Source organism: Lepisma saccharinum, unplaced genomic scaffold (genome assembly GCF_977018435.1).
Source record: "Lepisma saccharinum unplaced genomic scaffold, izLepSacc3.1 HAP1_SCAFFOLD_50, whole genome shotgun sequence".
Taxonomy (NCBI): Eukaryota; Metazoa; Arthropoda; class Insecta; order Zygentoma; family Lepismatidae; genus Lepisma; species Lepisma saccharinum.
The window spans coordinates 228,788-243,014 of NW_028142905.1; the positions used below are offsets into that span (position 1 = coordinate 228,788).

The following is a 14,227-nucleotide window of genomic DNA, read 5'->3' on the forward strand; positions in this document are numbered from 1 at the left end:
ACTTTACTGTGTGACAGTGACAATAACATTGAGTATCAGTGAATTGGCAAAGCCAGGTACAAGTGGCAGACAAGTGGCAGCAAGCTATGGAATGTGAGGAGCTGTTGCAAGGGAGATTTCATCAAAACGGATAGTAAGATTATTGCTGTACTTTACCTGCAAAAAAGAGGAAATGAAAAAGAATTACAGCTCATTTTTGCACTTCACTAAAAAAAAAACATTATTCTAAATGAAAGCACAAGATATACCACAGCTCTGGTAAGTCCTATGACAATGAGACAAAATCTGTGATGTTAAGCACATTATAGGCTACAATTATATTTCTGTGTAATTTTCTAAATATTATTCCTTCATAATAAATTTTAAGGTCAAAATTGTGTATTTTAATTGCTCAAAATGACATTTTCGAACTTTTTTTTGAGGGGGGGAAGGCAGTTTGTTTGACACTTGAACTTTTTTGTGCAACTACCTGTGTACCAATAGAGTATGTCAAAATTATTTGAAGCTTGAGACTTTAATACTTTTTTTTTCTACAGGGTCATAAACATGTACTGTTTGTTAAAAAAATCAGAGTTCAGGGTTAAATATCTCTGGTGGGCAGTTGTTTAAATATCTGAAATTTGTACAGAATACAGTACTCCATGATAAGTAACTTCAGTAAAAATTTTGAGTTTGAGATTCAATTGGTTTAAGAGATACAAAACTCGTGAAAAATTCAATATTTTGCATTAAATATGGTATGCCTAATTTCATTTCTTGTTAACGGTTTGTGTTAAAATTATATATAATGCAAACTATAATTTGGAATGTCAATGAACAACATTACAATCCTGAAATGGCTCTGCAATAAAGTATATATACGAGGGCATGCTGAAAAGTAAAGCCTCCCTATGTTTTTATTATCTTTGTCACCTTGTAAATGCATTTTGGATTTTGAGCAACCATACATTGCACTTATAAGACTTTCCCCGCATCTCAATTAAAGGTTTCAAACTTCTATCGCCAGGGAGTGCTGAACTATAGCGAGGAAAATGGCAGCATGTAACCATTCAATGTTGGTAGAGCGCCTGAAGCAGTGTGCCGTGATCAAGTTTCTAAACGCAGAAAACGTGCTACAAATTGACATTCATCTGAGACTGAGGGCATTTTATGGGGACGAATGCATAGGCATCAGTACTGTGTGACCTTTATCATGCTCTTAAAGAAAACCTCAGCTGAAAAAATCTTAGCTATGTGAGAGAATGGAATGAAAGGCCACGAACTGCAACTGATGGAGGACATCAGAATCGTGTTCAGCTTGGGTTTTCTTTATGAGCATGAACAGCCCAAGATTACACATGCCCACCAGAGATATTTAACCCTGAACTTGGAATTTTTTAACAAACAGTACATGTTTATGACCCTGTAAAAAAAAATATTAATGTCTCAAGCTTCAAATAATTTTGACATACTCTATTGCTACACAGATACTTGCACAAAAAAGTTCAAGTATCAAACAAACTGCCTTCCCGCCCCCAAAAAAATGTCCAAAAATGTCATTTTGAGTGATTAAAATACACAATTTTGACCTTAAAATTTATTATGAAGGAATAATATCTAGAAAATTACACAAACATAATTGTAGCCTATAATGTGCTTAACATCACAGATTTTGTCTCATTGTCATAGGACTTACCAGAGCTGAGCTGAAAAAGTTGCCACTGATGCTTACGAATGGAGAAAATGATGTGTGCCATGATAATAAAATGCCCGCCATCTTCAAATCGGTGATAGTAAAAATTAAATAACAGGGGTTCTGAACTGTCAATATATGAGGCTCACACTACACAAAAAATAAACTTTTTTTAAAAATGGTCAAGCAACCATGTTGTATGACTTCATATGGATTGACCCATATATATATATATATATATATATATATATATATATATATATATATATATGTATGTATGTATGTATGTATGTATGTGTGTGTGTGTGTGTGTGTGTAAAATAATTGTCATGAAATATATGTCAATTATAAAATAATTAATATCATTAATTAATTTATTTATATATAATTATATTTATAAACATATGTAAACAAATTAATTTGCTACATTTATAAACTAGCAAATTAATTCCTTTAATGACTGGTTCAAAATGTCAAGAAATTAGAAGATGTTTTAATAAGTGTTAGATACTATTTAATTATTGCTTTTTATTAAAAATTATAACTAAATTTTCATGCTTTTATTGTGTTATGTTTTTTATAATTAATGGCCTCTCGAAAGGAAATATTTCCTTATCAGAGTTGTAGCTAGAGTTTTCAGTGCCCAGGACGAGAATGATTTTCGCATCCTCTGAGCCGAATTTGCAGCTCAGCCCTACCTAGATGGCATGCTTACACATTGTAGAAATTTTAAGTACTTACTCTTTTCCGTTGAATCCAGTGAAAAGAAAACATAGCATTAAAGAAATGTGGCTAATAAAAAGACAGTCGGTTGTGCATCCCACACTACTGCAAATTAAAGATAACTAGGTGGAGGGACAAAAAAATAGAAACTTTAAGAAGACATTTGTTTCCTATTAAATTAACATGTAAGTACTATGTTTTATTCCCGACAAAGGAGGTAAGAAATGGAGGAGAAATAACAGGTCGGTATAATTTCTATGTTCCAGTGGCCTAGGGTGACAATGACAACCACCTTCGCAGCTACGGCTCCATTTCTTACTAGTCCAATTTGATATAATTTTAAAATCTTATCTATGACTGTAGAAGTACGTTTTTACCCCATGCTGTTACCAGCCCTAAAGAAAGAGAGACAGAAAACAAAAATTGTATGCAACATTCATCCACATGCAGACATCATTGTTTGTTATTCCTTCTTTGTATGTGTTTATGATTGTTATTCTTAGTAAAGTATGTTTGAAGTCCAAACTAATTGCTTATCTTTCTTGTTACATCACAAAATTTTACCCTCGGAAAATTTTAATGGGGGAAAAATTTTAATAGGACAAGATCGTTGGTGAGAAAGTGGGAGATCCCCCTTCCACCATGGGAATTTGTACCCTGAATGTGACCACCAATGCTATGGAATTATCCTTATAATTAAGAACATGTCTGAATGTGAATTAACCACAAAAAGAGGACATTTTCTCATCAAGACTGCAGTTCAAAAAAAGTGAAAACAGGGAGTAAATATGGTGAACTATCCAGACCAAATTGGAACATTTAGTAGCTTCGCATAAATGGTTATAAAACTAAAATTACTAAATATTGTAGACTGCAGACTTCTGGAGTCTGCCTCTATCCAGAGACAACCCATTCATTTATGCAAGAAGGAAATCTAAATTCTTGCAAAATCTTAAAAATTATCCATGTTATTTTTGTAGCTTTGTATCAAAATATTTCATGGCTCGTTCCTTCAAATATAAGGATATCCTTTCTTAAAAATGGCAACCTGAAACCAAATTGGATTACAAGATAGATCATCCCCATTAATAGAACAAATAATATTCTTCCATGCCATGGACCCCTTGCCCTCCTGAGTACGCGCCTAGTCAAACAACTGTTTTTGACTCACAAAAAAAATTCAGACACTCTTTAAAATGTGCACAGTACTCCACAGAAAGTCCTACATAACCAGTACAATGTTTGCAGTGGTGCAAGAGTATTCCTTTATATCACGTAGTGTTCGAGCCGAGACGAAAAAAGTCGGGACATGGATTGAAAGGAATGGAGTTTCCCTACTAAATCGGGATTGATAGCCTTGCATCAATGGTTATAAAACTAAAATTGCCAAATACTGCAGACTACAGAATTCTGGAGCCCATTCATTTGTGCAAGAACAAAATTGAAATTGTTGCAAAATTTGAAAAATCATCAACATTATTTTCATAGGTTTTTATATTTTCAAATTAAAATTGTTCATGGGTCGAGGGTGTACAGTTGGGGGAGAATTGTACACCAAGCACATGACTGATGTTAGCATTGTAATATTATGTGGCTCAGAAGTAGACAAAAAAAGAACATTCAGCTACATAAAAGCATTCATGCACAGCATGCACAGTATAGTTTACAGTGTTGCAATCTCGCAGTGACTGTTGATGGGGGACATCTGTACTCCATGCACCTAACAGAGGATTAAAAAATTTGATTTCCTTCTTCTTCTTCCTTAAACTTTCATTATTGTTGGGAAATTCCACCTCCACTAAAAACCCTGTCATTCTGAAGAAAAAAAAAGATTTAATCCCTCTACAAGTATTAGATCTCGACCTACATTTTTTTCATACATTGCAGCATGTCTGAAATGTATGTTCCCATTGGGAGAGGCTAAACATGTGCATTAGGTTGTGCCCAATAAAGATAAAAGGCAGAAATGTATGTTAAACGGTGCATTCAGTTTGGCTCTGGGTCAAGATAGCATATGACATGCAGATGGCTAGGCATGGCACAGATGCCAGCATTCTAGATCCATAACGTCCCACTTAAGTTTACGCACATATCTTTAGCATGCAGACAATTACATTCACATTGCATAACGAATACTAGACTGTGTTACAAAAGTTGATCAAAGTGGTCAACTGCATTCACACATATTTTTATGACATTTTGATTCACATACTCTGTTCTGTTTGCAAGTTGTTTTCTTGTCATTGTTAACCCAGCAGGATGCATGCTGGGTAAAAAAAATACCCAGCATGTAAAAAACCTAATTTTATTAAGTTTGAACATTTTTATTTTATTTTTAATAAATTGTGAGCATTGAACTAGTCATGTCTTGTTAACCAGAAATATCTAACTTTGGTTGTCCAGTAGATTTTATTCTGGCTGATTACTGAGCTACAAAGACAAGATGAATCTCTTTTGACCCCCCCACCCATTTACATTTTAATTAAAGAATACAATTCCAGGAGATTTCTTTACAGCTTTGTTCTAGAAGACAAATGTCATGAGTAACAGCTGTTAACTGTTTGTGGTCCTGCTACTATGAAGATGAAATTGAATCAAATTCATTAAAAAATGTTGAACGTTGTACCAAAGACACACTTTCCCAACATGGTCAAATTGACTCATCAATTTGTATTTGCTCTGTAGTAAGTAGTCTGTGGAGAATGCTCTCGAAGAAGGTTGTCGTGTACCAAGAATGTAGCTCTGTACATCGCATCGCAGTCGGTCACGTTGGACACTAATAAAGTGTTCATTTACTGTTATCACCTGTTGTTACTCTTTGTAAAACCAACCACAGAAATATCTGTGCTGAGATTCAACAGGTTATGGGCCCAGATACGTTCCCACTGCGCCCGTGAAGTTTGGTAGTTAGTTGGAGTACAACTGTAAGTGTCGTTCTGCGGAGTGCAACAGGAAGTATCCTTTGTCTTCCTAACTGGATTGGCAATAGTTTTGCACTTTCAGAAGAAGCGTGTTTCGTTTGCTGCTGAAGATGGAGTTCAAAACAACAGTAGGCAAGCTGGAAGGTGCACAGAACTGGCCGAGGTGGAAACAACAAGTGAAGCTGTTGTTACGACACCACAATGTCCTAAAAGTTGTGGATGGCATTGTACTTCTCCACAGGAACTTGGTGCTGAGCGTACTATAGAAGAACGCCGTAAGTACAAAGCAGAGTGTAAAACGTTCCAGAAGGCGGACATTATGGCACAAATGATATTGGTGAATAGCATGAATGATGCAAATTCAGAACTTATCAGCACGTGTGATAAGTCTAAGGAAATTTGGAACAAACTAATGTCAGTATATGAACAAAGTTCAGCACAGCGTTTGGATTGATTGTCAGAGCAGTTCTTCAATCAATCCAAAGATGCAGCGGAAGATATTGCAACATACGTGTCCAAACTACAGAGAAATTTTCTTGAAATGAATGACAAAATGGAACATCTCACGAAGTCCAAGGTTCCAAAACTGCTTCTAATGAGTCGAATCATGTCTACCTTACCTAGTGAATATTTTGAATTCAAAAGTGTATGGGAATCTGTTCCAGTGGAAGAGCGTACTGTAGACAGGCTAACTGAACGACTTAGACTAATTGAAATTAGACTTCCCAAGAAGAGAAGTAACACAACAGCTTTTGTGGTGAAAAGTGATGATCCGAAGAAACATCCAGAAAAAGCTAAAAAGTGTTTTAAATGTCACAAGGTAGGCCATTTTGCCAAGCAATGCAAGTTAGTGTTAAGTAGATCTTCAACCAGTGGAAGTGAGCTTGTTCCAGAAGCTTTGAATCGAACTGTCCTGTTTCGGAAGTTTGGAATTCAGATACTGGAAGCACAGCACATATCACTAACCGGAAGGACTACTTTCTACAGTATCAAAAATTCCCAGCACCAAAAGAATTACAGGTGGGAAATAAAGCCATCATATTAGCACATGGCAGTAGTATAGTGAATGTGGAAATGTTGGTCAACGGTAGGTGGGTGAAAAATCATCTTCATGATGTTTGGTATGTGCCAAATATCAGTAAGAATTTGTTTTCTGTGAACTCTGCTACAAAAAGAGGTTTTCTATTCTGTGCAGACTCCATGAAGTGTTTACTAAAAAGAAATGGCAAGGTACATGCATGGGGAAGTGTTACTTTAAGTGGTTTGTACCAAGTGCATTACCCCCCAAAGATCCTGCTGAAGTGTGCTTAGTGTCAGCTTCTGATACATTGCAGCTGTGGCATGAAAGGTTGGTACACCAAGGTAAGCAGCATGTTCGGAAGTTTCTAGTGCAGCACAGAATTGATGTAAAAACTGATCAGTTTTGTGAAAGCTGTGTGATTGGCAAGCAACATCGGAAAAGTTTTGGACAACAGGTTACTCGTGCAGAAAAACCAGGTGAAAGAATCCATGATGATGTGTGTGGACCAATGCAAACAAAATCACTGAGTGGTGCACTGTATTTTGTTTCTTTCAAGGATGACTTTTAAAATTACAAAGTGTGTTTTTCTGAAACAAAAATCGGAAGTTGCTGCACGACTAAAACAGTTTTCAGCTGAAGTCAGTGTTGCAGGTCATGTCATGTAATGAAAGAATTGCTCACCGACTGTGGGAAGGAATTTGATAATGCAGAAGAAAGGCTTTATTGAAAGAAAAGGGGATCAATTTCAGAACCACCATGCCTCATACACCTGAACAGAATGGAGCTGCAGAACATTGGTTGAATCTGGTCGCTCAATGTTGCATTCTTTTGAAACTTTGGGCTGAAGCAGTGAACATTGCAACTTATGTTCTCAACAGAACTGGATCAACCACTGTAGAAAACAGGACACCATATAAACTTTGGTATGGAAAAGACTTACCAAGTAGAGATCATTTGAAAGTGTTCGGAACAGTGTGTTTTGTTCATGTACCAAAACAAAAGCGACAGAAATGGGACAAAAAGAGCATTAAGGGTCTTCTGATTGGTTACTGTGATGAAAAAGATGGTTACCGCATCTGGAATCAAAAAACTGACAAAGTGTTGCTCAGTCGTGATGTTGCTTCTTGCACAGAAACAATTTTGCCAGTAAAAGAGACTTTTGAAAAATCAGTAATGTTTGAATCTACTGTGGAAGAACCTGATAGCCCTGGGAGTGAGTCTGCATACTACGATGATACAGGAAACGGATGCATCACAGGAGATGTAACTGGTGGAAGTGAACCACGTTATGAATTGCTAGATCGTCAAAGGGTGCAGAAACCAGTGTGGCAAGATGGTTATGTGTTACAGGTAGATTGCTTAGAACCAATCTCATATAAAGATGCCATGTCATCAAGAAATGCTGCAGAGTGGAAATTAGCAATGGAAGATGAAATGCAGTCTTTAGCTAAGAACCAGACTTGGATACTTGTTTTAGCTAAGAACCAGACTTGGATACTTGTTGAACCTCCAAGCAATAAAAAAGTTATTGACAATCAATGGGTTCTACAAGTAAGGACCAAGGCAGATGGCAGTATCTACAGATTTAAAACAAGACTGGTAGCAAAGGGTTATCTTCAGAAGAGTGGAATCGATTACGACGAAACCTTTAGTCCAGTGGCTCGATTTGATACTGTACGAACTGTGCTGAGTGTTGCAGCTTGTGAAGGGTAGAAATTAGCTCAATTTGATGTGAAAACAGCCTTTCTTTATGGTGAACTTGATTAGGAAATCTATATGTATCAACCTGAAGTGTTTGATGATGGAACTGTTCGTGTGTGTGTAAGCTAAAAAGAAGTCTTTATGGACTGAAGCAAGCACCTCATTGCTGGAATAGACGATTTGTGAATTTCATGTCAAAGCATGGTTTTATATGCAGCAAAGCTGATCCCAGTATGTTCATTCGTAAGAAAAATGGAAAGAAAATGATTGTAGCCACCATGTATGTGGATGATGGTTTGGTTGCTGGCAATAATATTGAAGATATCAACAGTTTTCTCGGAACTCTAAAAGGAGAATTTGAAATTGTGGTTGGGTCATTAGATTGTTTCTTGGACATACAAATACCATAAAAGGAAGATGATTCCATTTTTGTATGTCAAGAAAACTATACAAAGAAAATTCTTGAGAAATTTCGCATGAGTGGAGCAAATGCTGTGTCAACACCTGCTGAAAAGGGAAGTATAAATACAGGGGAAGAAAACACACAGCAGTTAATATACACTAGTGTGCCTTACAGAGAAGCAGTTGGCAGCTTGATGTATCTGGCTAGTCACTAGGCCAGATATCTCCTATGCTGTTGGATTAGTGTCGCAAGCATTGTACAGTCCAAAAGTATCTGATTGGCAAGCACTGAAATGGATTTTCAAATATCTACGAGGAACCACTGCTTATGGAATATGCTACAGTCCAAATCATAATCCTGGGACCCTGGAAGCCTTCAGTGATGCAGATTATGGTGGAGATCCAACAACAAGATGCTCAACAACTGGAGTTCTATGCAAGCATGCAGGCGGAGCGATATCCTGGATGAGCCGGAAGCAGAAGTCGGTTGCTCTATCAACAAAAGAGGCTAAATTTGTGGCAGCCAGCGAGGGAGTGAAAGAAATGATATTGCTAACAAGACTTTTGAATGAGATCACTAATCTGACAGGAATGCCCACACTGTTAGTAGACAATGCTTGTGCTATAAAGTTGGTAAAAAATCCTGAATTTCATAACGCTCAAAACATATTGCAGTGCGTTATTATTTTGTAAGAGAAAAATTTCAGGAAAAAATGTTAAATGTTGATGCTGAAAGTAAGGAAGCAGACATTCTCGCGAAGCCATTAGCAAAAGTTAGGTTTGCTAAATTATGTGAATGGGAGTGGGTGAAAGTTGTTTTTGAGGGGATGTGTTGAACGTTGTACAAAAGACACACTTTCCCACTCTGTAGTAAGTAGTCAGTGGAGAATGCTCTCCAAGAAGGTTGTTGTGTACCAAGAATGTAGATCTGTACATTGTGTCACGGTCGGTCGAGTTGGACATTAATAAAGTGTTAATTTACTGTTAGCACGTGTTGTTACTCTTTGTAACACCAACTACGGAAATATCTGCGCTGAGGTTCAACAAAAAAAAATACAATTTGTAAGTGAACAAAACAAAACCAATAGATACACCAATCCCTTACACTACAACAAAAACTCTTCCAAAGTAAATACAAAAAAAACAATAATAATAAAAAAATATTATATCTCCTCATTCAGGCAGGTCTTTCCAAGGGACCGGAAGAATGCATTCGATTTGATATCAGAATAGTGAATTTTAGTACCTGTAAATTTTGGCTTCTGAACCTTTTCTATTTTTTAGAAGATAAGAGGGAAATGGAGGAGAAATACTATGGCATTCTGAGCAAACCTGTGTAACATACTCAATAATGCATTTTTGCCATGCCATGAAGGGTCATGATATTTCAGCTTTATAGAAAGGCGATAATCCAAAAAAACATTAAACTTGCTGTCTGCAGAACATTCTTCAGTTTCTACTACCAATAAATATCCATTCCTACTTAAGAGGAATCATTATCATAACATTTAATGAGTACTTTTTCATTTAAAATTATTGTAGATATATACATATATTATTATGTGTAAATATGTGTGTGAGAGAGAGTTAGTTAGTTTAGAGGAATAACTTCCATACCGCCCTTTCATGGTTAGGTTAGGCAGGTCAGGTTTAGTTCTCTTAGGGCCGGTTTTTCAATGTTCAGTTAAGGTTCATGTTAGCACGTAACTGGAAGTTAGTGAAAATTTCGGTTTTTCAATGTACAGTTAGCTCATAACTGGAACTCTGGTGGCGATTATCTTTACTGGTGCTTCTTCTTGCAGTTACCAGCCTAACTGGAAGTTACGATGCAACATGGATGCCTCGTGCAGCTATCGAAGTTCCACACTCGCAACTTCAATGTCAGATTAAACAAGATATGATTCATAAAACTTTCAAATTGGTACAGAAAAAGACTTGTTTTGTTTGGCAGAGCTTACCAACGTCCATGCAAATATGGAAATTAAGCAGCGTAGTTGCTAGAATTCGCTTGGCAAGGTTGTGTTAGAGAATTTGTGGCCAGGATATCTGGTCTACTAGGCGTGATAATGTCCAATCGGTAATTTGGTGTAGTGGTTAGCGGCACCACATTTCGGAGCATGTTGTGTTTTGTAATACGAGTTCGAGTCCTGGTCACGCGTATTTTTTTTCTTCTTGTCAATTATTTATTACGTGTGTTGCATTCAATTTACGCTTTATTGTTGAATGATCTTCTCGGATAAATATTATTATTATTATTATTAAAATTATTTTTACTCGTACCTTCATATTTTTAGAAGTTTAGAAAGCATGCTTATTATTAAAATGTTGTTTTTTCGCTCAACAACATGCATAGAGAGGTACAAAGCATGCAGTCAAATGTACAATGTACAATATTTACATATTAATAATAATAACAAACAGTTATTATTAATGTCACGACTTTCGAGTTCTTCACGTTTCTTCTACAAGAAAGTATCTTCACTTGCGCCTCATAACATCATTTCTCCAACATGGAATTGGCCTTTATTAGAAGAAAACCAAATTTGTAGTGCTGTCTTTCGTTAATTTATTTCGTAAGCATACAGGATGGATGCGCTGCCATTGTTCATATCGTTTCACAATGCAATAACGTGCTTTCGAGCGTGGCGTGCTTGTAGTTCTACATTTAAACGCCAGGCTGTGTGCCAGTCGACGTGGTTTGAAACTATACTAATAGATGGCGCACAGATAGATTTCCTGTAATTTCCGTGCTTCAGAATTGCCAACACACTGTTTCGGAGAATGAACCTGGTAGTTACTTTCACATTGAAAAACCCGGTGCTGGTTAAGACTGGCTGTTATCTCGAACTGGCAGTTAGTTAACAGAAAGATTAACAGGACATTGAAAAACTGGCCCTTAGATTAAAATAATATTCCTAAAGGCATTTGTAGTTAGATTAGGTGGTATTCTGTGAAATGTGTAAAGCATGAGAAATGGGGAGTTTTGCAGAAGAAAAATCTTCAAAATCTAATTTCACCCATAAATTGGATCTTTTCCAAATTAGAACTGTGCTGCTTAGTTTTAGGAAGGTTCCAAATTACTTCTACATTCATTCCCACTATTCTACAATACTTGTTCATGGGGATAAAGTCATTTTTAAGATGATTTTTTTCCAAAATAAATAACTTTCTTTTCGATTTACCAGATGATTTTAATCTGATAAGTCTATCAGAAGAATAATTCAAGAATCTCAGTTTGAACATAAGAAACCAGCTTTCAACCTTTGTCCCTGGGCTTATTCCTATGCTCCATTCAGATTTACATTTGGAGTTAGAATCCACTCTAGTATACACCATTGTACACACACGACTGATGTAGTGATAGGAAAAAGCCCTTTGCATTATATTTAGTAGTTGTTAAAAGTTGGTCAGTGGTAGTCGTAATTTTATTCAAAAAGAATCATTAGCTTCTTGTGATTATGCTAAAAATTAACTCTATTATGCTTTTGGTGTAAAAGTGTTATATCACTGTATAATAATAATTAAAATGGCAAGAATTTACAATACCGAACCCTTCTGTAATTCCTACGCTACTGCTTATACTCACGAAATAAATAGTTGCGATGATTTATCTGAGGTTAACATGTTGGAGTGAGGTGTAGAAATTGTAAAATAACCTTTTCTATTCTCGCAATGATTCTCTGTATACAAGTATGGGAACCATATTTGTTGATATGAACAATTGATGTTCGCAATTAGTTACGCTGTCTACAGTGTTGCCACACTGTTGATTTCATACTTGGAGAGCATGGATCGTGTAAGAATGGCGGAAGAGAATGTGGACTGATTTCATGACAGGTAAGTTTGGCAACAATGCATCAATCGTAAAATTGCAGGATACGAAAATGGCATCTTTGATGAAGAACGTTTGCCTCTAAAAGTGCTACGAAAATAAGATTTTTTTATCGGTTCGTTATAACAATTAGCGCAAAACCATGCACAGGTAGCCCCACAAACCATTGACGGAGAGCCCCATGAACCATTCATGGTAAGGTTAAGTTAGGTTAGGCAAGCATAGTTAAAATTTGGGGTCATAGTAATGTCAGGAATATATATTTTGTTCCTTAAGTATTCGAAACCCAAAATCTTGCGATTGGTAAAATTTCAATCTCCGGGAAACGTAATTCTTAAATTTTACAGGAGAAAGTACTTACGGAACTGAGTTTCTGTAGACTTTAGAAAGGTTGTGTAATTCTTTTCTCCCTTCGTTCAATTTATCCGGCCAGTATTTTTCGACGTTAATGTCTCTCCAATGCACCAAAGCTCTTGCCTCCATTACCTTCCACTACGTGAATCAGATGTTCCATGCGTTTCATGATGTAACCCCCCCGTTAGTGTTTCCAACCATGTGGTTTTGTAACTGTGACGACGTACGTAAATGTGCATGTTAATGTGCATCATTTTTTAGCACGAACTTCCGAAAATGTGACGTGTACAGGATGCATCGTGAAGTTGCACGGCGTAGAAGATGTAAAAGAAAAGAAAAACCAGAATATATGTTATCCTCACATGAAATATCTAATATCTAACCTAATCTTGCCATGCATGGTTCGTGGGGTTATTGAATGGTTTTTGGGCCTATCTGTGCATGGTTCGTGGTACTAGGTATTTTTCGGCCAAAACAAGGTTGGAAACACTGCATCGACAACGCTAGTCAACCTGTCGCTGCCATATTGCGTGTTACCAAAGTTAAAAAATGGAACGAATGTAGAATATAGAGAATGTCTCTAATTTTGTTAATATTGGCTTCATTGAAGATGACGGGAGTATTCCCGTTGTTTGAAATTTTGTATACTTTCTACATCAGGCCTCCTGAACATGAATCTGACATTACAATTTCCGGGTCACGTCTGTAACTTGAAAATTTCACGTAACGTTAGGTTAGGTTTATCAAACATACTTCAAATAACACTAAGACAGCGGAACTCAGTGGCTACATTGCACAAAGCATGGCTTCCTCACTTCTCTCCGGAGAAATATCGCCATTATGAAAAGCAATGTATTACACCTTACACACGTAACATCCACATTTCAAACAGTGACTGGGACATCAGAACCTCTGATACTTCATCCGGAAAACTTATTTGGTTAGTACATTCTCTAGTAAATAAATCAGAGAACACTCCCATCACCTTCAATTGCTCCTTAATAATTGGTATACTAACTACATTTGGCCTTCTAATCACGAATATGTTGTTAAAATGGCTCGGACATGTCTGGAAATCGTGAAAAAAAAAAATTATGTAACTTGATTTTTTGGTAAATTTTTCATATCCGGAAAACGGGTTTCTTAAAATTTACAGGAGAAATTACTTACCGAATGCAGTTTCTTTAGACTTGTGGAAGTTCGGGGAAGTGTTTTCTCGCATCGTTCATTGAATTTTGCTGGTAAATCATGTATTTTTCGATATAAATGTGTGACCGATGCACGAAAGCTGTTGCATCCATTTCCTTCCAGCCGGATGTTGCCTCAGTGTTTCCAAACACGTGTTTTGTAACTGAAGAAGGTACGTTTCCGCAAATGGTTTGTGGGGCTATGTGTCAATGGTTCATGGGTCTATGCGAGAATGGTGTGTCGGGTTACGCATTTTTTTCTAAACCAATTTTTAACTATTCTAACCTAAACGTGACCTAACCTTACAGGAAATGGTTCATGGGGCTATGTATGAATGGTTCGTGGGGATATGCGACAATGGTTTGTGGGGCTAGACTATGTATGAATGGTTCGTGGGGCTATGTGTCAATGGT

At 36.7% G+C, this 14,227-nt stretch overlaps 1 protein-coding gene across 1 annotated transcript in view; it reads right to left on the reverse strand.

Annotated features, from left to right (window-relative positions):
* The window catches only part of LOC145982286 (uncharacterized), a 29,517-nt gene extending 15,595 nt beyond the window's left edge, over window positions 1-13,922 (reverse strand). Inside the window, exon 1 of the mRNA XM_083115855.1 lies at window positions 13,797-13,922. The gene's annotated coding sequence lies outside the window, so the exon portion shown is untranslated. The remainder of the gene's footprint in view (window positions 1-13,796) is intronic.
* Window positions 13,923-14,227: the final 305 nt, after the last annotated feature.